Source organism: Pteropus alecto, unplaced genomic scaffold, assembly GCF_000325575.1.
Source record: "Pteropus alecto unplaced genomic scaffold, ASM32557v1 scaffold24, whole genome shotgun sequence".
In the NCBI taxonomy this organism is placed as follows: domain Eukaryota; kingdom Metazoa; phylum Chordata; class Mammalia; order Chiroptera; family Pteropodidae; genus Pteropus; species Pteropus alecto.
The window spans coordinates 19488467-19514786 of NW_006439192.1; the positions used below are offsets into that span (position 1 = coordinate 19488467).

Consider the following 26320-nt stretch of genomic DNA (forward strand, 5'->3'; position numbering starts at 1 on the left):
TCAAAAAGACTGTTGTGTTGCTTCATGGTATACCTCAAAAACAATTAAAATCAAAGCAAGGCTCTATGTTATCTTTTGAAAATGCCAGAGGATTTCATTCATAACACACAATACCATGCCTATAATATCATCCTCATCCAGTATTTATCTGCCCAAAGCCCTGCTGATCATAACATTTGACTACCTCCAATCTTTTTCTCCCTGTGTCTCAGCCCGCCAAACAAAACAAACAAAACAAAGCTCTCTTGAAACAGAAGCTATGTCAGCTCTTTTTCTTTTTGCCCTTCTCTTGTCACCTTTTCTTTTTGCCAAATCTGTTATCTTCTTTCCCCAAGTAACTTTCTGCCCTTTCCACTCTAAATCAATTCTGCTGTAAGCAAAAACTACTCTAAAAAAAATCCCTATATTTTAAAAAAGTCTTCAGGGCCTTCTCAGTATATATGCCACATCATAATTCTTCAGCATAGTCTGGGCAAAACTGATTGTATTATCCATTAGAGTAATAAAATAATAACAGCTAGTATTTTTTGAACACTTCTCATATGGCAAGCACTGTTCTAAGTACTTCATATATATTTTCTCATTTAGTCTAGACGCACCCTACCCCCTGACCTGTCATAAGGCCCAGTTACCAAGATGACAAAGACAGACTTCTCCTCATTAGGCAGGCGAAGAAATCTATAAATGTTACTTTTTCTTTTCATGTCTCATTAAGTTAACCTCCCCAAATCATAAACTTAGTAATGAAGAAGACAGCATTTCTCTCTGACGCCAAAGCCCACAATCTTTGCAAAGTCCATAAGGATAAGAGACTAGATATTAAAAGCAGAGGTGTTTTAAACTATAGTAATAGAGAACAGATCAGTGACTGCCAGAGGTTAGTGTGACTACAAGGATATGGCACAGGGAATTTTATGTGGTGGTAGAATTGTTCTCTATCCTGATTATGCTGGTGGTTACATGAATTTATACATGTTAAAGTTCATATACTGTATTCCGCCCCAAAGTCCATTTCACTGCATGATGATTTGGAAAGAAAAAAAAAGAAGAAGAGTTTTTCAATACTTAGAAGTTTTCTCTTACACAATGTGGATAAAATTGAATTTGACTCAAAACTTAAAAAGTAAAAATTCTAGGCTGTCTTTCCTTCTTTAGGAGAATTGAATCCAGGGTCAGCCCTAGGTGAATAAGCAAAGGCTCCTCATTATCTTCTGTCTGCCTTTCTGAGTACCCACCTTCCTCTTCCTTGCAACCCTGCAAGCAGGGCACTCATGGGCTCCTGTGCCCTCTCCACCAATGCACCAGTTCTGCTATGTACAACTTCCAGGCTCACTGCCCCTAAACCCCTGCATTGGGGAGCTCTCCTCATTCTACAACTAGTTATCAAAACTCATTTCCTTGACATGAGGTTCTGCTCTCGGCTAATTGCCATAGTAGAAAGGATCCAATAAACTCATGCTCACCGAGTGGAGGTGTTAATAACTAAGAATAGTTGACTGGGCTAGAAATATCCGTTGGGCGTAGACAGATAAGGGGGCCATTCGGGGCACGGAAGCTCTCACAACATCATTCAACTCATTTTGTGTAGGTCCTGCCCATTCTGGCCTTAAAAGATAAAGAAGCTGCCAGAAAGATTCCTTTTCTTAAAAGCCTTCAGAATGGTGAAGGAAGTTGTGTACGTAGGGGCCGAAGGTATACGGGAACTCTGTATTTTGTTTGATTTTGCGGTGAAAAAAGAAGTCTTCTGAGCCTTTCTTAGAATATATGCTGCATCACAATTCTTCGGCACAGTTTGGGCAAATCTGACTATATTATTCGGTAGAGCAATAACAAAACAATAACAGTATTTTTTGAACATTAATCATGTGACAAGCTCTGTTCTAAGTGTTTCATATCTATTATATTATTTAATTCTCTAACAATCCTAAGCAGTAGATACTGTTATTATTTCAATTTTACTGATGAGGAAATTGAGGCAAAAGAGGTTAAAACCACCTGCTGTTGTAGACATAGAGATGTGGCACCCAGATTCGTGGTCATGTTGCCCACCTGACGGGAGTGGTCAGCTTTCTGCTGTCAGCCCCTTCAAGGTCGGCCGCAGGTACACAGCACTCCTGGCCTGAGGTCCTGTCTGTCCCCAGCAGCACACATCAGGTTTCTGCACAAGGTAGGTGTATAAAGGCCTGGCCATTTCAGCCCAATATGGGACACTGACAGTCCAGAGCTTCCTGTGGTGCTGGCTCAGGCTGTGTTGGACTTGCTTCTCTCTTTCACCTTTACCTCCATCCAGTCCTGCTTCTGCTCTGCCTTCATAAGTGTAGATCCTTACTAAACATCCTGCACCCAAAATCCTGTCTCAGCATCAGCTTCCAGAGGACCCAACTGACAGCACTCACCAGGGGTCACACAGCAACTAAGTGTTGATGCCACAAGTTAAACCCTGGCAGTCTGATGCTCTTTAAGCACTATGATATGCTGCCTCCAAATATAAAAACAAATATAAGCACTCCAATAGCAATGGTTGGAACTATTACTTGGACTATCTGAAACTCCGTCCTTAATTTTTTATAAGAACTTTATTGAGATATAATTCACATACCATAAAATTCACCCTTTGCAGATATACCTACAATTCAGTGCTTTTGGTATATGCACAAAGCTGTGCAACCACCATGACTATCTAATGCCAGAACATTTCATCACCCCAAAAAGAAACTCTGTACCCATGGGCCAGATATACATACGATTCAGTGCTTTTGGTATATGCACAAAGCTGTCAACCACCATGACTATCTACTGCCAGAACACTTCATCACCCCAAAAAGAAACTCTGTACCCATGGGCAGTTTCTCCCCATTTGTCTTTAATTTTGGTCCTCCTAAATAACAATTAATGCAGTTAATCAGTTCTTGCCAGTTATGAAATTTATCTGCCATCGTCAAAGGAATAAACTTTCCTAATTTCACTTTTTTAAAAACATCAAAGCCATAAACATGTTCAAATTCTTGTTTGGTAATCTCACTTCTAGGAGTTTATTCTTTAAAAAATTATAAAATATGGGGGGAAATAAAATTGTTTACTGTAGAAGAGCTTATAAAACTAAAAAACTGGAAACAGCTTTGTCCATTGTGGGGATTATTTAATTAAATCATGGCATTTTAACAAAATAGAATACTATGTATCCATCAAAGACCAAATAGCAACAAAGAAAATGTCTGGTATAACGTTAACCATAAAAGCAGAATATAAAATTATATCTACAACTATATAAAATATGTACATATGGATACAGATCAAAAAGAAATGGAGAAAAATAAAAACAGTTGCTGCAACAGGATGTTGCAACTGTGAATTATTTTCATTTTCTCATTTCCTTTATTATTGTCAAAATGTGGTCCTTACAATAAATTAGAATTGGAAGAAAATATGCACTTATCTTCTCTTGCCAAGACAACTTATTCATAAGGGGAGGTGGTATATGCATAACCTACAATTCTCGTTAAAAGCAAAGACTTTGGAGTCATACATACTTGAATTTTAATTCTGGCTCTGATACATCTGAGATGTGACCTGGGACAATAACCTAACCTTTGTAAGGCTCATTTTCCACAGCTATTAACAGGAGCTAATAGTATCATCTACCTCACTGTGCTGTTGTAAAGATGGAGTGAGATAATGGTGTCTAGCACTACTTAATAAATGGTAGCAACTGCTATTTTTTGCTGCATAAATAATGGTTGTGGGAGGGATGGTGGTAGTACCAACAAGGGTACAGGGAATAGGGGACAGAGGTTTTTGTTAATGAAAATACCACTAACACTAAAACCTTGAATGGCAATATAATTTTACACTGAATATATAAGCAGAGGACTTTCCATCATCTCTACCAATTGATTACTCCAATTCAGACTAAATGAGCATTGCTTCAAAGGAGAGCTGGAGTTGCAGGTATTATCCTTTCTTAGCTGGAGATACCTAGAAATCTGCACAGTACCTACTGAGCTACTCATTTGGTATCCTGGTCGAAAACTTCATTAAAGAAAGTCAATTATTCACAGTGGCCAGGACATGAAAGCAACCGAAGTGTCCTACGATAGATGATTGGCTAAAGAAGCTGTGGTACATATATACAATGGAATATTACTCAGCCATAAGAAGAGATGAAATACTGCCATTTGCGACAACATGGATGGACCTCGAGATAATCACGCTAAGCAAAATAACTCAGACAGAAAAAGTTGAAAATCACATCATATCACTTATATGTGGGATATAAACCTGAAAGCAACAAACGAACAGGACAAACAAACAGAGACTCATGGACATGGACAATAGAATAGTGGTTACCAGAGGGTAGGGAGGAGCGGGGAGGTAGAGGGGGGAAAAATTTTTTAATCATTTTTTCAATTTAAAAAATTATTAATTAATTAGCAACAAAAAAGAGAGTACTGCTGAATTTGTGTGACTCATCTTATTAATGAGTGTGAAGGCCTACTCACTACAGTATTCTCATTGTTGCCATTGTTGATATTATCATCATCACTAACAAAAAGTGCGTGTAGCATATTAAGCAAGCCCTGTCCATGTCTTTGTTTTCCCTCCTGTTATGGATGAGCTATCCTCTCCTCCAAGGCTCCCGCTTCCCTTGCATGCAGGACACCAGCCCAGCCTTTCCCGCCCACTCAAGGACTCTCAGGCAGCTCCTTTTACTTTTTGTATCCATTTGTGTTCTCCCCTCATCAGTGCATAAACATGCTATAGCATCCCCTATCTTAAAAAAAAAAAACAAAAATCCTCTCTTGATCCCATATCCCCTTCTAGGTACGGGGCCCCTTTCTCTGCTTCCCTTTATAGCAAAACTCAAAAGAGAAAGACAGAATGCTGAAAATTATTAAAGCTGAGGGATGGGAATATATATATTATTCTTGCTACTTTTTTTCAAAAAATGTACTGAGCTAAAATTGACACACAGTAAACTGCATACGTTGCATATGTACAATTTAATAATGTACAATGGGCATACCCATATATCCATGAAACCATCACCACAGTCAAGACAATGAACACATTTCTCACACTCAAAAATTGTCCCATGCTCCCATTGAAATCCTTCCCTCCCACCCAGGCTACTACTGATTTGCTTTCTGTCACAATCTATTCATTTGCATTTTCCATAATTTTTATAAATGAAATCATACAATATGTTTTTTTGGGTTTTTCTGGTCTGGCTTCTTTCACACAGCATAATTTTGAGATTCATGAATGTCACAGGATGCATGAATAGTTCATTCTTTTTTATTGCTGAGTATTATTTATGCCACGGTTTGTTTATCCATTCACCTGTTGATGGACACTTGGATTATTTCCAGATTGAGGCTATTAAAAATAAAGTTGCTATGAACATTCATGTACAAGTCTTTGTATAAACATATGATTTCATTTATCCTTGCTAAATATCTAGAATGGAATGGCTAAATCATACAGCAGGTATACATTTAAAATTTTAAGAAACTTCAGAACTCTTTTCCAGGGTGTTTGCATGATTTTACATTCCTGCCAGCAGTGTATGAAAGTTCCAGATCCTCCACATCCTAATCAACATTTTATATATAGTCAGATTTCATATTTATCCATTCCAATAGTTGTGGTTTCTCCTTGTGGCTTTAATTTGCATTTTCCTACTGACTAATGAAGTTGAGTATCTTTTCATGTGCTTATTTGCCATCCACAAACTTTTTCTGGTAAACCATCTGTTCAAATCTTTTGCCCATTTTTCAGATTGTTTTCTTATTATTGAGTTTGAGAGATTTTTATATCCCAGATATAAATTCTTTATCAGACATGATTGGTGAAGATTTTCTCCCAATCTTTTCATTTTGTTAATAGTGTCTTATAAAAAGCAGAATTTTTATTTTGATAAGTCCAATTTATCAATATTTTTTAATGCATAGTGCTTTTGATGTTATATCTAAAAAATCTTTGCCAAACTCAATGTCATATTTTCTCCTATGTTTTCTTCTAGAAGGTTTCTAGTTTTAGGTTTGATATTTAAGTCTCTTTGAGTTAATTTTTGTATATTGTGTGAGGAATAGTTGGTTTTGTTTGGTTTTGTTTGGCATAGAGATATCTAGTTGTTTCAGCATCATTGACTAAAAAGACGATCCTTTCTCCCCAAAATTCACTTGGCACCTTTGTTGAAAATCGATTGTCTATATGTATGTAGAGATACGTCTGGTTTCTTAATTCTGTTCCTATTGATCTATTTCTCTACCCCTGTAACAATATTATACTGTTCTGATTACTGTACCTTTCTAATAAACCTTGAAATCAGATAGCATTAGGTCTCCAACTTTACTCTTTTTTAAAAAAGTTGTTTAGGTTGTTTTAGGCTTTTTCATTTCCATATGAACTTTAGAATCAATCTTTCAATTTCTATAAAAAGGCCTACTGAGATTGTAATTCAGATTGTGTTAAATCTATAGATCAATTTGGGAAGATTAACATCTTAACAATATTGAGTCATATATATATATGTGTATATATGCTGTCGAATAGGTATATTTTTCCATGTTTTTTAGGTCTTTAATTTCTCTCAGTAATGTCTATAGTTTTCAGTGAACAGGTAGGTTTTCCACATTTTGTCAGATTTATCCCAAAGTATTTTACATTTTTGATCCTACCATAAATAGCATTTTTATTTTTAAATTTCTATTTTCGATTATTCATTGTTATTATACAGAAACAAAATTATTTTTTTGTATATTGGTCTTGTATCCTGCAACTTTCTAACCTCATCAGTTCTAGTAAATTTTTCGCAGATTCCAAGGGATTTTCTACATAGACCAGGGGTTAGAAAACTATGACCCTTGGGCCAAATGTGGTCTGATGCTTGTTTTCTAAGTAAAGTTTTACTGGAACACAGACATGCTCATTCCGTTATATATTGTCTATGGCTGTTTTTGCACTACAAGGGCAAAGTTGAGTAGTCACAACAGAGATCGTATATATAGTTATGTCATTTATAAATAAAGAAAATTTTGTTTCTACAGCCTTCAGTACAATGATGAATAGAAGTGATGAAAGCAAACATCCTTGTCTTGTTCTTGATCTTAGAGGAAAAGCGGTCTTTCACTATTAAATATGATGTGACATAGATTTTCTTTGTAAAGTCCCCTCAATTACTAGTTGCCTAAGAGTTTTTAATGAATAATGGATGTAGGATTTTGCCAAATGCTTTTTCTATTGAGATTATCATACTTTAAAAAATGTTTGATTTTGTCAAAATGGTAAATTACCTCAATTAATTTCAAATTTTAAACCAATCTTGCCTTTCTAATAATCCCCCGTTGGTCATAATGTATTATTTTTTGGATATAATTTGCTCAAATGTGATTTAAAATTTTTCCATTTATATTTACAGGGGATATTGGTCTGTAGTATTCTTTTCTTGTAATGTCTTTGATTTTAATATCAGGGTAATGCTGGCCTTATAAGACCTGAAAAGTAATTCCACGTTTCCAATATTCTGGATGCATTTGTGTAGATTGGTATTAGTTATTTCTTAAATGTTTGGTAAAATTCACCAGTAAAGTCATTTGGCCTTGGAGTTTTCTTTGTGATAGGTTTTTAACTATAAATTAAATTCTTTAGTAAATATAAGGCAATTAGGGTAACTATTTCTTCATGAGTACGCTTTTGCAGTTTGTGTCTTTCAAAAAATTGTTCATTTCATCTAACTCTTTGGACTTACTTGCATAAAATTGTTCACAATGTTTCTTATTATCCTTTTAAGATCAGTAGAAAATGTAATGATGTCACCACTCTTGTGCCTGATATCAATAATTCATGTTATCTTTTTTCTCTTCAGGCTAGCTAAAAATATATCAATATGTTTTATTGATCATTTCACTGATTTCCTCTATTGTTTTTGTTTTCTATTTTATTGATTTCTGCTCTAATGCATTTTTTAAATTCAACTTACTTTGAGTTTAATTTGCTCTTCTTTTCCTAGTTTCTTAACATGGAAAATGGAATTGATAACTTAAGATCTTTCTTCTTTTCTAATAGTAATTTAGTTCTAAAAGTTTTCTCCTAAGAGTACAATTTTCATGTTATCCTATGCATTTTTGTAATGTTTTTATTTTCATTTCTTTCAAAATACTTTCTCATTTCTTTTATTTTGATCCATCTGTTATTTAGATTACAAATATTTGAGGATTTTCCAGTGATCTTTCCATCGACTTCTAGTTTAATTCAATTGTAGTTGAAGAACAAACTTTATATGAACTAAATCTTTTAAAATTTATCTAGAATTATTTTATGGGCCAGGATATTGTCTATGTTGGTTTGTGTTCGTGTGCAGCTTAAATATTCTATGATGGTCAAGCAGACTAATTTTATGGATTAGTGTTCAAATCACATATATCCTTAGTGCTTTTTTCTGTCTTGATGAATGTCTTCTCGATAAATTATAGATTTATCATTCTATTCTGAAATCTATTTATCTAATATTAATATAGCCATTCTGTTTTTTAATATTAACATGGTAGATATTTTTCATTATTTTACTGTGACTCTATTTGTGTCTTTGCATTTGAAGTGTGATTCTTGTAGGCCACATGTAATTGGGTCAACATCAGCATGTCCAAAAGCAAATTCTATTTTATCCATTCTGAAAAATTTCTGTTTGAATTTAGACCATTACATTTAATGTGATCACTAATATGGTCTAGTCAAAATTTGCCATTTTTCTATTTGTTTCAATTGTCCCATCAGTTTTTTTCCCTTTCTCCTTTTTCTGCCTTCTTTTAATTGAATATTTTTTATTATTTAATTTGATCTGCTTTGTTAGTTTATTAGCTATAACTCTTTTGTTAGTTTCATGGTTACTTTAGGGCTAATAATATACTTCTTAATACAGCCTATTTTCAAGTGATATAGTGTAAAAACCTAAAAATAACATACTTCCATTTCTTCTCTTTCAACCTTTTCACTATTACTATCACACAGTTTAATTTTGTTTGTTATAACCCTATACTACATAGTTATTATTTTTGATTAAACGGTCAATTGTCTTTTAACAATACTTTTTAAAATCTTATATATTTACCTATGTAGCATCTCTAGTGCTCTTCATTTCCTTGCTTAGATCCACCTTTCTAACTATTACCATCTTCCTTCAAGTGGAAGGACTATTCTTACTATTTTTTGTAGTGTAAGTCCACTGGTAATGAATTCTTTCAGCTTTTGTACATCTGAAAAAAAACGGTATCAAACTTCCATATTTCAAAGATAGTTTGCCAGGTTCAGAATTCCAGGCAGTCAGTTGTCTTTCGGTACCCTAAAGATGTTGCTCCACCGTCTTATCACTTGCATTGTTTTTGATAAGAAATCTACTGTCCCTGTTACTCCATCTTGGCTAGAAGTGAAAGTCTCTACTCTTGCTAGTTTTGTTCATGAAAATGTCTACAAGTAAAACAAATTAAGGTTTAAAAGAGGATAGAATAAAATAAAAAGATATAAAAAAGAAAGACTCCTTGAAAGAGTCTTCTATTTCCAGTTCATTCTTTCCTATACTTTCTCAAACCCACTCCAATCTTTGGTCCCCATTCATGTTCTTCGATTACTTCCAATGCACAATTCTCAGTCATTTTACTCACCCCCAGAGTTTGTGACACAGTTTATCACTCCTTCCATCTTGAAACACTTTTTTTTCTTTCACATCCAGGACACCACACACACTCTTCTGGTTTTGCTGCTACATGCATCTCTTTTGTTGGATCCTCTTCCTTTTTTCAACCTCTAAAATTTGGAGTATTCCACAATCAGTCTTCAGGACTCTTCTCTGTTTATACTCCTTCCTTCATTCATTTCATTCTGTCCCAAGACATTGAATACCATCTGTATACTCATTTATATTTCAGCTCTGAAATTTTCCAGCCTTACACATATATTTTTTTATTTGATATTTCCATAAAGATTTCTGATAGGCATTTTAAGCTTAGCATGTGCAAAAGCAAATTTTGATTTTTACCCCCCTACTCTTCTCTCTTTCCTCAGGCTCCATCTCAGTAAATGGCAATAACCACCCTTAGTTTCTCTCTTTTGCTCATACCCAATATACAATCCATCTTCAAACCCAGGGAGTCATATCTTCAAAATCCAACCACCTCAAATTCTATAGCTAGCTAATACCCTGTTCCAAGCCAACATCATCCTTCACCTGGACTACTATAATAGTCTCTTAACTGGTTTCTCTATGATATGTTCTCCACATATTGTAACACTATGGCTATAGTGTTACTTTTAAAACATAAGTAATTCTAGTTGGCTTTTTTTGCAGAAATTGATGACGTGTTCCTAAAAGTCATACGGAATTTCAAGAGATTCTAAATATCTAAAACACTTTTGAAAAAGATCAAAGTTGGAAGACTCGGACTTCCCAATTTCAAAACATACTACAAAGCTTGAGTTTTCTCAGACAGGAGGATAAACATATAGCTTAACAGAACAGAATAAGAATCTAGTAATAACCCAACATATCAATATTCATTCGGTTTTTCAACAATAGTGCTAAGATAATTCAATAGGGGAAATAATCTTTTTAACAAATGGTACTGAAACATCTGGATATCCACATGCAAAAGAATGTATTTGGACCCTACCTCATGTGATTAATAAAAAGTAATCAAAATGGATCAAAGATCCAAATATTAGAGCTAAAACTATAAAACTCTTAGAAGGAAACATAGATGTAAATCTTCACATTCTTAGGTTAGGCAATGGCTTCTTAGCTGGGATACCAAAAGCACAAGCAATCAAAGAAAAAATAAATTGTACTTAATCAAAATTAAAACCTTTTGTGCGTCATAAATATTATCAAGGCAGTGATAAGACAGACAACCTACAGAATGGAAGGAAAAAATCTGCAGATCACATATCTGATAAGGGTTTAGTATTGAGAGTATGTAAAAAACTCTTACAATTCAATAATGAAAAGACATAATCCAATTTAAAAATGGGCAAAGCATTGGAATAGACATTTCTGCAAAGAAGATATACAAATGACCAATAAGCATATAAAAAGATGCTCAACTTCATTAGCTATTAGGGAAATGCAAATCAAAATCACAATGAGATAGCACTTAACACGAACTCCTAGATGGCTATAATCAAAAGACAAAAAAATAATAAGTGTTGGTGAGAATATAGAGAAATTAGAACCCTCATCCATTGCTGGTACAGTTGCTATGAAAAACAATCTGGCAGTTCCTCAAAAGGTTAAGCATGGCTTTACCACATATTCTAGCAATTTTACCCCTAGCTACTACTTATCCACCCAGGAGAAATGAAAACATATATCCACACAAAAACTTATACACATAGCAGCTATATTCATAATAGCTCAAAAGTAGAAACAACCCAAATATCCATCAACAGAGGAATGGATAAACAAAATATGTTATATCCACATAATAGAATATCATTCAAACTAAATAACTATATTCTGTCAAGAAAGCAATTAAGAGACTTCATTTTACAATGTATTTATACAGAATTTAGGTTTCATAGTTATATGTCAATTATGCCTCAATAAAAGGCTCTGTAAGTCCTCAAAAAAAGAAAAAGAATATTATTCAGCTATAAAAAGGAACGATGTACTGACACATGCTAAACATGAATGAACCTTAAAAATATTATGCTAAGTGAAAGAAGCCAGAAACAAAAGGCCAAATATTGTATGATTCTATTTATATGAAATGTCCAGAATTTATAAATCCATAAAGACCAGAAATAAATTAGGGGATTCAGGACTTGGGGGAAGGGAATGGGGAGTGAATGCTAATGGGTACTCCTAAGAGGTTTCTTTTGGGGGTAATGAAATGTACTAGAATTAATTGTGGTGAAGGCTGCACAATCGTGTGAATATATGAAAATCACTGAATTGTACATTTTAAATTTTACGATATATAAAATATACCTCAACAACAACAAAAATAAAATATAAGCCAGATCTTGTTACTCTTGTGCATACTCTTGTGCAAGCCCCAATGACTTCCCATCGCACTTAAAATCCAAAGTCCTTCCTTAGCCTACAAGACTGCACATAATCTGGCCCTTGGTTTCCTCTGCAATGTCTTCACCCTTCACTCTTGCCACCTCTCATGTGCACCAGCCACTCTGCCCACTCCAGCCTCAGGGCCTTTGGACTTGCTATGTTCTTCCTTGGAATGTTCTCCCCCAAGATCCTTGGGTGGCTCACTTCCTCACTTGATTCTGGTACCTGCTCACAGTCTCTCTCCTGTCCAATCAATCTAAATAGTACCATCATTTTCTAGCCATTTACCTGACATTACTTTCCTCCCTAGCACTTAACATTACCCATCTTTATATAATTTATCCATTTGTTTACTGTCTCTCATTAGAATGTAAACTTCATGAGGAAAAGAACTTTTCTTGTGTCTTGTTCACTGTTGTATTCCTATACATATTTTCCGTGCCTGGCACCTAATAGATGTGCAGTATTTAGTTATTAAGTTAAATAATGAAGAGGATAATAGGCATAGTGGGGTAAAAAATATTTTAAATAAAAAATGTCTTAACTGCTTCTTCTTTTTAAGGGAGCATGGCATAATTCATATCCGTTAGAAAATAAGGCTCACATTCACTTAAAATGGATGCTAGAGAAGTTTCAAAACCTGCAACATTTCAAACCCTCTGTCAATGCTAAGGGGTGGAAGACCCTTACATAGCAGGACACATTAATACAACTTTGGATATGCAAAGGTATATCCATAGCTGAGATGGGTGCGTAAAGCTAAATTGTTCTGTATGCTAAAGAGTAAAAATTTAATTTCCTTGTAGAATCTGATGGAAAAGAGGTCCAAGAAATGAAAACTGGGGCTCCACATGATTTGGAAAGATAAGGGAAACCACACAGGAAAGAGGCAAGAGTTGGAGAAAAAGATGTCTGGTTAAGAATCTGGCATGATAAAGCAAAGGGTTCCTCCACGAAGGCTGAGATAGTGAACTGGATGAGAACCAGAACTCATAGCCAGACTGTCCCTAGAAAGTGGCACAAATCTTAGGAACTCAATCCCAATTTTACTCAAAAAGTGACCACAACTGTCATCTCAGGTATAAAAAGAGCAATGTATAAATAGAATCGCAATTATCCTCCTTTCCATGTTTTAAGAAAGAGATGGAAATAGATGGTCAAGGTCTCCCTCTTCATCCTTGAAAAAAATCACAATTTGAAGTAAATGGCACCCCCTGGGGTTGGTGCAGTAAAAGGTCTGAGACTGTGAAATAAGGTTAATAACAAAGGGTAAGGTTTCTATCTCTGCCAGATGCTTTAATTATCAGAAAGGATATAGATTTAGATATCCCATCCCTAAAACAAAACAAAGTCAAGTGTGCATTCTTACTCAATTTTATCTTAGGCTATTCCTATTAAGAGATTTAGCAAGATATTCTAAAACTTTGGACAGGTCATCAATTAGTCTCGATTTGACACTGAATTAAACTGACATCGATTACCCTTAATTTGAAAATAATAAATTTGAAAGTAATGCTTTCTTTATTATGAACATGTCTAAAACAAAATACACAGGAAAGCAAGGAATAATTTAGTTTATATCAGTATTTTTTCCACTTGGGAAACAGAGCACAGAACATGATCTTTTTATGACCCATCCCTAATATTTAGACAAATTATCTTTTAATCTTGAAGGGAGGTCATGGTGACCACTGTTCTCCACTACAGTTCAGCCATCTTGAATTGAATGACAGACGCACACACACAAAATGTTACTCCAAATTCCACAGTCCTCTCTAGGTTAAAGAAATGGCCTTGGGTGAAAAAAAGAACTGCTGAAAGAATCTATCATTCCTAAACATAGCTCTCCCTTCTATTTATTTCTCAAAACAACAGAGCAAAGCAGAAATCAAGAAGCAAGTGTCTATTTTTTTCACAATCTGCCCACACCTTAAATAAACATGAAACATTACAACTAGCTATAGTCAGATACTACAGGAAGCAGAAAGACCAGAAGAAAAACCTCAAATATCCGGCCTTCATCTTTCTTCAACATGAAATCTACTTTGCTTTGTGATTATAAATGTTTCTGCACAAGAAGTTAAAATCAGATATGATGTCATGTAATAACCAGGTCCACGCTATCTTTTTAAAAATTAGTATTTTTCTGATATACACATAACGCACATTTCAGAAAAATTATTGTTTTTCAGAGGGGACCCAAACTAGAAATTCCGCTTCTATCGATATGCAAGCAAGAAGACATGTATAAGTGTCAATTTGAGTGTATACTCCTTTGGATCTTTAAAAAAAAAAAAATGCCTGCCATGTGTATGTGGTAATAATTATGGTGGAGTTGAGTCAGGGTATTTATAAAGCTTTTGAAATCTAACATCTCTCTTGTCCAAAGCAAGAATCGCAGAAAACAAAAGAATACAGGTGAGCAGAACATCGGCAGCAAAGAGTGTACATTTTCTCTCATGTGTCAGTAGGATGCAAATGAATGGGGCTTCTGACCTAGAACCAACTAGCCTTGCACTTGAAAATGGCAGCTTGGGCCAAACTGAAGGGTTTGGTATCAAGTGATCTATTTTCTGAGCTGAATATGCTAAAAAATTTTCATTTTCTTTTGAAACAAAATTGAAGGACCCTGACCTAGAGTGAGCTATGTCCCTGACTCTCTGTAGAGCCCAAACTTGTGTACAGTAATCCCCCGCTTATCTGCAGGGTATACGTTCCAAGAACCCTAGTGATGCCTGAACCCAAGGATAGTACTATACCCTATATAATTATTTTTCTTCCAAAAAAAAGTTTAATTTATATATTAGGCACAATAAGATTAACATAGAACAATATACTAAAAGTCATATGAATGTAGTCTCTCTCTCTCTCAAGATATCTTATTGTCCTGTACTCATTCTTCTTCTTCTAATGATGTGAGATGATACAATGCCTTATTAAGTCAAGAACTTTCACCTTCTCACGTCGAGGAAGCACTCTACAGTTTCTCTTTGGCATACCTGAATGGCCAGCATCACTTCTCTTATGTTTGGGGACCATTATTAAGTAAAATAAGGGTGGCCTGAACACAAGCTGTGAGATACCAGGGCAGTTGATCTGATAAACTGACTAGACAGCTACTCAGTGACTAATGGGCTGGCAACATCCACAGCCTGGAGACGCTGGACAATGAGATGAGTCACATCCCAGCAGAACAGAGCAGGACGGCACAAGAGTTCAACATGCTACTCGGAACGCTTAGACTTAGGTGATAGTAGATAACCTGTCCAAAGTCACATAGCTAAGGAGGTAAAGGGAATGCACACGCAAATCTGTTTATGTTGCTTCTTCACAACTTCTTCCACCTCATAGATTATCGAACTCTGAAATTCCTCCCCTAAAATCTGCTATCCTTATACCCTTCTCCTACCTATCTCCTACTAAGGCTAGTAATATCTCCAGAAGAAGCCCTCCACCCATTCAACAAGTATTCACTGGGTGCCACCTTAATACTTCATTCAATCATTCGCAAAGAATTATTGAGAGCCTACTCTGTGTTACTTACTGTTCTAGGTGCTGTGGATACATCGATAAATGACAGACAAAATCTCTGGCCTGTGGAGCTTACATTCTACAAGGGGCAGAAAGACAATAAACATAATAAGAAACAGAATGATGCTTTCTGTTAAATGCTACAGGAAAAATAAGAGAAGGTAGATGGGACTGTAAGGCTATGTGTGTGGAGGATTGCTATTTTAATGCTATGAAAACATAATATTTGAGCAAAGACTTTCTAAGATGTGATGGTCAGTTTTATGTGTCAACTTGGCTAGGCTATAGTACCCAATTATTTAATCAAACACTAATCTAGGTAAACTAACCTGTATGCGATTAAAGAGAATAAATAGCAGAACTGTCTCAAGCCACCATTCCACCGTTCTCAACAATAATACATTTTTTGAAAAAGTAATTTACGGTTACCCCAAATTGCTGAACCTCCCATCCACTTTGACTCTTCAACCCAATATACTCTGACATTTCCCTCACTCCTGAAATGGAACGGTTTGTTTTTGGTGGGGTATGAGGTGGGGATTGTAGTTTCCCCATGAATTACATATACAAGGTTGTCATATTATGTATAGTAAGGGTGTCAGTCAAACAGTGAATTAGGCAACTTCTCATATCCCCTTTAATATAGGCATTCCTCCAGTGTTGTGTCCTGAGAACACATGAACAATTACGAGTTGAAAGATCATAAAACTGGGATCCCAGGCCCAACTAAAACAAAGTAGAAAACGGTAAGGACAATCGTTCAAGGAATCACACGAGTATCCAGGGTAAAACTGACTTGCAGCCTCCTCTGCAGTCTTCTAATTACCCACTAAGAACCTGTGGGGAAAAAATGAAAGAGAAAAAAAAACACCACTCCAATAAAATAAAACCCAGAATGTCAACCTATCTCACACCCTGGGAGGGATGTCTGACAACTTCAAGGACAAGCCATGAACCACTGGTGCTGGGCCTGCCTGAAGCGAGGCCCAATGACTTCTCTCCCGGTTCAGAAAAGCAAACTTTGTGTACACCAAAACACTAAGCAGCCATATATTTTCCGCGGACCTGTTGCTTTTTTGTGACAGAAAAAAAATAAGCCGGCACGCAAACCCCGCCCACCTTAAACTTTCCCAAGAGTCGCGGAGCCACTGATACCCAGGAAACGCCACGGCAGGAAGTAGGGCTGCGAGGGCGGCAGCACGGTGCATCCTGGGACTTGTAGTCCGCGCTCAGAATGCGCAGGCGCAGATGTGAAGGCGGGAGCAGAGCCCTACCGGGATTGTGGTTTCTTCTGAATTATACTAATTGTATTAAGAGTGTCAGTAGTCAGATGGTGCCGTTAGGAGACTTCTCATTTCTGACAGCAAGGGTGCTTTCAGTGAATGCCTGTGGGACAAGGAACCTTGGTTTGGAACTGTGTTTCGTCCTTTTTTCAACTGTAGATCTGAGATGGTTGAATTAGCCCCCAAGTGGAGAGTGGGCGAAGGACAAGCCACATGATCTGTTGGCAAACAGGACTATGGCCCATAGTATCTGAAGTTTCAAATCCTCCGATTCAAGCAGCTGTGGAACAAAAACAGTGTCTTCACATTGTATCGCTATGCAAGCAAGAAGAAATGTATAAGCGGTTTTCCAGCTGTGGATCAAAAATACTGTTTTGAAAAAGTCAAAAGTTACATGTGGATTTTCAACTGCACTGGGAGTAGGTGTATACTGTTGTAATTGTTGTTTTATGATTAGTTGTTGTAATTCTTATTGTGCTTAATTTATAAATTAAACTTTATCATAGGTTTGTATGTACAGGAAAAAATAGTGTATATAGGATTCGGTACTATCTACGATTTTAGGCATTCATGGGGGGAGAGTCTTGGGACATAACACCCATGGAGAAGGGGGTACTACTCTATAGTAGTAAAATAATGTATTTCAGATTTAAAAGATGTTTAGATAATGGTGTATTACTCTATATATTCCTGGGTTTCCATAATACTTTGTATTAGTTCTATATTTAAATTTTTAAAAATTTTATTACACTACTTTTAATTTTTTTTTATGTACGCCAAGAACTAAGCAACAGTATAGAGAGCACTATATTTCTAACGAAGTCTGCCTAATGCTGCTTTAAACTTTTAGCTATTATGGCAGCAAACATAGAATATTATGCCTTTTGTACTCTGTACTCAGTACATGTATACATTGAATTTGTAGACCACAGAAAGCCTCTGGTCTTTTCCTCTTGCATGGCTTCACATTAAAAACTAGCTTTTCTACTTTTATTTACTTTTATCATTTCTAGTTATTTAGACTAGATCTTTTTCTTTGCCCATTGACATCTAAACCAGTTTATTCTCATTTTTTTCATGCATTGACTTGCATGTTGCTGTCATACATAACATTTTTAGGAGTCAGGTTAATTGATTCCTAAATAAACCTGGCCTGTGGAGCTTACATTCTACAAGGGGCAGAAAGACAATAAACATAATGAGAAACTGCAGATACTATGGGCTATAGTCCTGTTTGCCAACAGATCATGTGGCTTGTCCTTCGCCCACTCTCCACTTGGGGGCTAATTCAACCATCTCAGATCTACAGTTGAAAAAAGGACGAAACACACAGTTCCAAACCAAGGTTCCTTGTCCCACAGGCATTCACTGCAAGCACCCTTACTGTCAGAAATGAGAAGTCTCCTAACAGCACCATCTGACTACTGACACCCTTCGTACAGTTAAGTGTAATTCAAAAGAAACCACAATCCCCATGGGGCTCTGCTCCTGGGCGCCCCACCTTCACACCTGTGCCTGCGCATTATGAGCGCGGACTACAAGTGAGATATAATTTACACATAGTAAACCTCACCCGTTTTATTGTACAGTTTTATAAGTTTTGAAAAACACATGTAGTGATGTAACAACCACCATAATGAAGGAGAGAACAGATTCATCTCCCACAAAAATATACTTTCCTGCTCCTTAGTAGAAAACTGCTCCAACCTGATACCCTGTCAAGGCCTCGTATTCTTTTTTTTTAAATAAATTTTATTAACTTAATAGGGGTCACATGGTTAATAAAATTATATAGGTTTCAAGTGTACCATTGTATAATACATCATCTGTATATTGAGTTGTGTATTCACCACTTAAAATCAGGTCTCCTTTCGTCACCGCATATTTTACCCCCTTTACCCTCCTCTTTCTCCCTCCGATCCCCCTTTCCCTCTGATAACTACTATACTGTTGTCTGTGTCCATGAGTTTTTGATATTTATTTGTCTTATTTGTTCATTTGTTGTTTGAGTTTTATATCCCACATATGAGTGGGACCATATGGTTCCTGATTTTTTCCATCTGACTTATTTGGTTTAGCATGACACTCTCAAGATCCATCCATGCTGTTGTAAAGGCAATATTTCATCTTTTCTTATGACTGAGTAGTATTCCATTATATAAATATATCTCAAATCTTCTTTATGCAATCATCTATGGAAAGACAGTTTGGTTGTTTCCGTGTCTTGGCCACTATGAATAATGCTGCGATGAACATAGGGTACATATATCTTTATGAATAAATGTTTTCAAAGTTTTCGGACAGATGCCAGAAGAAGGTTGCTGGGTTATATGGTAATTCTATTCTTAATTTTCTGAGGAACCTCCATACTGTTTTCTGTAGTGGCTGTACCAATTTACATTCCCACCAGCAGTGTATGAGGCTTTCTTTTTCTTCACAACCTCTCCAACACTTATTTCTTGTCTTGTTGATGATAGCCATTCTAACAGGTAGGAGGTAGTATCTCATTGTGGTTTTGATTTATATTCCTCTTATAGCTAGTAAGGTTGAGCATCTTTTTATATATCTGTTAGTTATCTGTATGTCTTCCTTGGAAAAGTGTCTGTTCAGTTCTTCTGCCACGTTTTATAATTGAATTGTTTGTTTTTACTGTTGAGTTGTATGAGTTCCTTTCATGTTTTGAATTTTAGTCCCTTATTGGAGGTATCATTTGAAAGTATCTTCTCCCATTTGGTTGTTTACCTTTTGTTGATGGTTTCTTTTGCTGTTCAGAAGCTTTTTAGTTTGATGTAGTTTCATTTAGCAGACATTTATTTCTCATATTTGAAGCCAGGAAAGTCCAAAATCAAGGTTCCGGCAGATTTGGTTCCTTGTGGGAGCCCGCTTTCTGGTTTCTCACTGTGTCCTTCTGCCTTCTCACTGTGTCCTCACATAAAAGAGGAAGATAGAGAATTCTGGTCTCTCTTCTTATGAGGACACTAATCTCATCATGGAAGCCCCACCTTTATGACCTTAATCTAAACCTGATTTCCTCCCAAAGGCCCCACCTCCAACTACCATCTCATTTAGGATTAAGGCCTCAACATGTGAATTTGGGGATGGGGGACACAAACAACAGTGATATAAGCAGAATCATATATTAAGAAGTCTTTTGAGTCTCAGCAAAATGTACTAGAGATTCAATGATGTTGTTGTGTGTATTAGCAGATTTTTTATTGCCAAGTAGTATACCAATACTTAGATGTACTGCAATTTGCTCGTGTATTCATCAGTTGAAGGAGATTTGAGTTGTTTCTGGTTTGGGGCAAAAATACATAAAGCTGCTATAGCCATTTGCATACAGGTGTTTGGGTGAAGATTAGCTTTCATTTCTCTTGGGTAAATACATAGGAGTGGGTTTGCTCTTTCATATTTAAAGTGTATGTTTAACTTTATAAGAAATTGCCAAACTGTTTTCAGAGTGGCTGTACCATTTTATATTCCACCAGCAATGGATGAGAGTACTAGTTCATCTGCATCCTTGACAGCACTTAGTGGTGTGACTTTTTTTTCCTAAATGTGTATATTGGTTCCCCATCACAGTTTTAATTTACATTTCCCTAATTACTACTGATGTTAAAAACTTTTATGTGCTTATTTGCTAATCATAACACTTTAGTGAAGTGTCTGTTCAAATGTTTTGTGCATTTTCATGGGCATTTTATGGAGTTCGTTCATTTCTTATTATTGAATTTTGAGAATTCTTTATAAATTCAATATCAGTCTTTTATCAGATATGTGTTTTGTAAATATTCTCACAGTATGTAGATTTGTTTTCATTTTCTTTAGAGTGTCTTTCAAAAAGCAGAACTTTAAAATTTTGATAAAGTTCTAGTTACCAATTTGTATTTAATGAACCATGCTTTTGGTGTCATAGCTAAGAAATCTCTACCTAACCAAGGTTAAAAGGCTTTTCTAATATCTCTAGAAACTTTATAGTTTTAGCTTTTTACATCGAGGTCTATAATCAATTCTGAGGATTACTTTTTTGTGTGGTATGAAGTGTACGTCAAAGGTTTTGTTTTTATGTTTCTTTGTTTGCTTTTGCATTTAGATATCCAAATATTCCAGTACCATTTGTTGAAAAATCCATACTTTGTCCATTGATTTGCCTTTTTTATTTTTGTTAAATATCAATTATCCACTTATATTAGGGTTTATTTCTGGACTCTCTTTTCTTTTTTTTTGGACTCTCTTTTCTGTTCCATTAATCTATTTGTCTATCTTTATGCCAATACCACAGTCTTAAACAATGCAGCTTCATAATAAATCTTGAAATCAGACAGTCTAGGTTCTCCAATGTTGTCTTCTTTTGCAAAATTGCTTTGGCTATTCTCATTCCCTTACTTTCCATATAAATTTTAGAATTAACTTACTGACTTCTACAAAAAAAATTTGCTGGGACTTTGATTGGAATTGTGCTGAATCTGTAGATCAATCTAGGGAAAATTGACTCCTGATAATATCGAGTATTCGAATTAATGAAAAATAAATTCTGCCTGCGGACAATAGTTTTGGCCCATGCCTTTAAGTTCTGGCATACCTGTGATATTCCCGTTTGATTGCTATCCCCACAGAGTTTGGAATCGCTTAGCCGGCCCTCACACTGTCATAAACCAACTCCTTGTAATCCGCCCCCCTTGTCTCCTCCCTTGCTTCGTCTTCCTTTCCCTCCTTGTCCTTCTCCCTTCCTTGAAATTGTGTATTTCACCATCTGTTTATTTTTTAATTTTCTTTAATTTATTTATCAATGTTTTATAATTTTCAGCATACAGATCTTCCACTTGTTTAGTTGGATTCACTCTTAAGCAGTTTATATTTTAATGCTATTGTCAATAATACTTAAAAAAACTCTTTAATATCCAATTGTTTGTTGCACAAATATATAGAAAATATTACTTTTTTCTTTTTAATGTTACCTTGCATTCATTGACTTTGCTTAACTCATTTATTATTTCTGATAGATTTTTAAAGATTCTGTGGGATTTTTTTCTTCAATGTGAATTCTACCTTTTATTTAATTCACCCTCCCTCCACTTTTAAATACTTTTTTATTAAGATATAACTTATGCAGCATAGAGGGTGTATATATAGGCAACTGCTACACATATCAAGAACACTTCTATACCCAAAAGGCTCTCTATGCCTTCCTAGTTAGTATCTCAAAAGATACCACTCCTCTGACCTCTATTACCTTAGATTAGTTTGGCCTATGATTAAACTTCGTGGAATAAGTAACATATACTCTTATGAGTGTTGTTTATTCATACGACATGATATTTGTAAAGTTCTTTCAAGTAGTTACATGTAGCTGTAGTTCATTAGTTTTCTTTGCTGTGTAGTATCCCATTATATCAATATACAATAATATATTTTTCCATTCTACTCTTGATGGACATTTGGATTGCTTTTAGTTTTTGTTTATTTCGAATACAGCTATAAACATCCTTCTATTTATCTATTGATAAATAGAAGAACTCATTTCTATTGGATAAATACTCAATAATGAAATTGCTGAATGGTAGTGTATATATATATAATGCCACTCTAAATTCAGTTCCTATCTTCCTGTTCTTGTTTTCAATTTTACTTATATTCTTGCTAACTTTCAACCAGTTCTTATCTAGACCCACAGTTTTGTTTCAGAGCTTAATCCATGTGTAGGTGACCAACTTTTTGTGCAAATTATTTTCATACGCTTGGAATTAAGTGGAAAATTCCTCACAGATTTTAACAAAATGGCAATGGGTTATGTTTTGTTCCTAAGGTAACAGCGATTTTTTTTAATCTTCCTGTAAACTTTCATTAGTATTGTAATAGGACATTTGGGAGATGGATAACTGAATCATCTTAAACCAGAAATCAAATTTTGTCTTCTTCTGCCTGTCCTGTAAATGTTTATCCCTCCTAGTATTTCCTCCTTGGCTTTCTTCTCTTGTTCCACTTTACTCTCCCCCTGGATAATCTCAACCACTGCCTTGGATTTTGCTAACTGCTGTAGAATGTTGCTCAGTAGTTTCAACTCTGATTTTCTTGCTTGTATGTCTACCTGCCCTTAGAACACTTACCGCCACATTTCTATGAGTTTGCTCCACTTGTTCAGCTTATCAGACCAACGTTATTATTATCACCCCTGTGTGTTTCTCTATGATTGACCTCATTCATTAAAACCAGTTATCCAGGCCATTAATACAGGAAATGTTCTAAACTTCTCTCCTTCACAATTTATATTCATTAAGTGCTGTGAATTCCACTGCTTAAATAGTTCTTGATACTCTCCTTCACTTTTCATTTTTCCGCTATCATTGCCTTAACTCAGAACTTTGCCTGTACTACTTCGCTAACCCACTCACTGGCTTCTCTGCTTTAAATCAGCTCAAATCCTCAACAACATCCCTGCCCAAGTGTGTCTCTATCCTGCCTGTGTCTCCAATTACTTCTTCTACTTGTCCCTACCACATTCTCCATGTCCCAGTTGCATTGAGCAATTAGGAGTTCTTTGGACAAATTATCTTTCATGTCATATGACACATTCCATATCATTGTACATGCTGGCCCCTTTGCCTGATGTCTCCCTCCCCCTTCCCTCTGCCCTCCCATTCAGCCATTCCATTATCATCAGATAAATTCACATTCTTTCATGACTTCCTGGGGACTTGAGTTTTCTTCTTTTATGTTCCTGTTAAATTGTTTTTGATTTAAATATTTATGTGTGCTTTATCTTTATTAGCCTTGCAGGAGTCCTAACCAGTGCCTGATTCTAGTGCATGAAATTTAAGTTATAAATAGTGCTTCATATTATGTTTAGGTTTGGAAAACTATTAAATGTACATTAATTATTACTTGTATGCAAGAATCAGATAACTAGCCCTAGCATACACCTTGAAAAACAAAAGCTTTTCTGGGTTTTATAACTTTTTGGAAAACAAAGATAGAGAAAGAAAAGAAAATGTATTTGATGTCATCATTTATACATTAAAGGAAAAATATTAGTCATGCATTTCATAAGCTAATACAACTTCTTATAAAAACATGTTTCATGACTCCAAACAATTCTCTTAAGTTTAGAGGTTGAAGATTACATTGCAGATGTAAATGTCTTAATAATTCTTTATTTCTTTACACTAAATAAAAGAATATTATAAGAGAGAAAGCCTACTACTTAAATAGAATATAGTAATTTAATCTTATTGGGACTGAGCTTTAACCTCATTTATCAATTCCTGCCAAGGGAAAGGGAGGAATACATTCTGGTGAGGTGACCACCTGGGAACTCAAACCTACAATCAAGGAATATATCATTGGAGCTAAGGGATAAGATTATTACTCAGAAAATTTGGATTAAATCAAGGAGATTCAGAGAAGAAGGTGCTGGAATTTTTTGAAATTTAGATATAAACAAATATAGAGTTCAGTTTAGAGCCTTTGGCTTGTGGTTTTTATTTCTTCAATTATTTAATATTTGATTATCAGTAGTTTTCATATCCTGGATATTGTCTTTATAATACCAACTAGTTGCATTAATATATTGGTTAAGAAAATAACACTACACAGTAAATAACTAGCAGACACATTAAATAGTAATAGTTAAGTTTCCATTATCTGTACTAAAGGAAGGGAAGGCTAGGTTCAAATCATTGAGAACTGTTAATGCCTCTAGCTGGAATATGAGAAAATTTTTAATGAAAAACTCCCATGGAGAAGCGATATTTCAGGTAAGTGGCCCTCTCCTGATGTTATGTAACAGATCAACACACTAATATGCTGAAAACCAACTCTTAAAAAAAAAGCTCTAATTTATAGCATTCGCCAATTTCACTGGTGTTATGGGTTGCAGTGTGTCCCCCCAAAATATATGTTAAAGTCCTAACTCTCAGTACCTCAGAATGTGACCTTATTTGGAAATATGGTCATTGTAGATATGATTAGTTAATATTAGGTCATATGGGAGGGAGTAGGGTTGGCACTTAATCCAATATTACTGGTGTCCTTATAAGAAGAGACCCAGAGACAGAGACACACAAGGAGAACGCCATGACCACAGCGGAGGAGATTAGAGTGATGTGTCTACAAGCCAAAGAAAGCCAAGGATTGCCAGCAATACCGGAAGCTAAGAGAAAGAGAAGGAAGAATTCTACCTAGAATCTTAGAGAGAACCTAGCCCTGTCGACACTTAGATTTCAGACTTCTAGCCTCCAGAACTGTAAGAGAATACAGTATATTTATATCATTGATATTATCTTTGTAATATCAATTAGTTGCAATGGGAGCTTTTCATTGTTATACTGGTTAAGAAAATAATACCGCATAATAAATAACTAATAACTATGTAAAATAATAGTACACTCTCAATTTAATGGTACTTTGTGGTATTCTGTTAAGGCAGCACTAGGAAATGAATACATATCTATCTGAATAATATCTATTCAAATCCTTTGCCCATTTTTTAAATTGTTTTTGTTGTTGTTATTGTTGTTGAGTTTTAGGAATTCTTTATATATTCTGGATATTAATCCCTTATCAGATATATAATTTGCAAATAATTTCTTTCATTCCATGGGATCCCTTTTTATTCTATTGAGAGTGTCCTTTGATGCAAAAAAAAGTTTTAATTTTGATGAAATCCAATTTACCCACTTTTTCTTTTGTTGCTTGTGTTTTTTGTATCAGAAAAGTTTTAGATTCTAATTTAAAAAACATCATGTTTTTTGCCTCATGTACCACTGGGTCAGGTCCCTTTGTTAAGATTCTGTTGAAAAAGGATACTTGCACAATTGGAGTGGAAAACTAAGGTAATTATGATTGTTCAGGATGCAAACAGAGAGGGTTTGAGGGTTTGATGTGCTGACTGTTCACCAATCAGTCCTGGAAGTCTTTTTAACAGAATACCTAAGCAGTTCAGAGGTGGAGTTCAGGACACAAAGGTCTTTGGGAACCAAATAGACAAGGTGTTGAGATAAGGTTGAGATAAGATAAAAATAAGATGAGATAAGCATATTAGGAAAGCCTTTGTTTAGAAGACTGAAAAGAAGGCAGCTTCACTTTGCTGATGTCTACTAGGCGATTAGCACACTCTGATGGAAGACCCTGCTTTTTCTGACACAGAGAGGAGGGGTTAACATTTTCCCAAATTTTATTTGTATTAGGATGTGAACCCTAAGTGACATTACGGGCTCATTTTTGACCATAGGGTATTTTGTCCTCTGGCTCACCATTGCCCTTTGCAACCTGCTTTCCTAAGAAATTCAAATTTACATTCAAGTTAGTTGACTAGAGCAAGTTGTTTTAAGTGCGAAAATTCAAAGCAGAAGCTTACACCTTCCTATCAAGTCCTTGAGAGATTCAGGAGGAAAAGTCCTGCTCTCTGAGGGGCCCAGGCTAGGGCTAAGGCTGACTCAGCTGATTGTCC

General features: G+C 35.4%; 1 long non-coding RNA gene across 1 annotated transcript in view; it reads right to left on the reverse strand.

Moving 5' to 3' along the window:
• The window catches only part of LOC112483342, a 28351-nt gene extending 11580 nt beyond the window's left edge, over positions 1-16771 (reverse strand). Inside the window, exons 1-2 of the long non-coding RNA XR_003047618.1 lie at positions 16709-16771; positions 9660-9876 (exon numbers count right to left, since the gene is read on the reverse strand). This is a non-coding gene — a long non-coding RNA (uncharacterized LOC112483342). The remainder of the gene's footprint in view (positions 1-9659; positions 9877-16708) is intronic.
• Positions 16772-26320: the final 9549 nt, after the last annotated feature.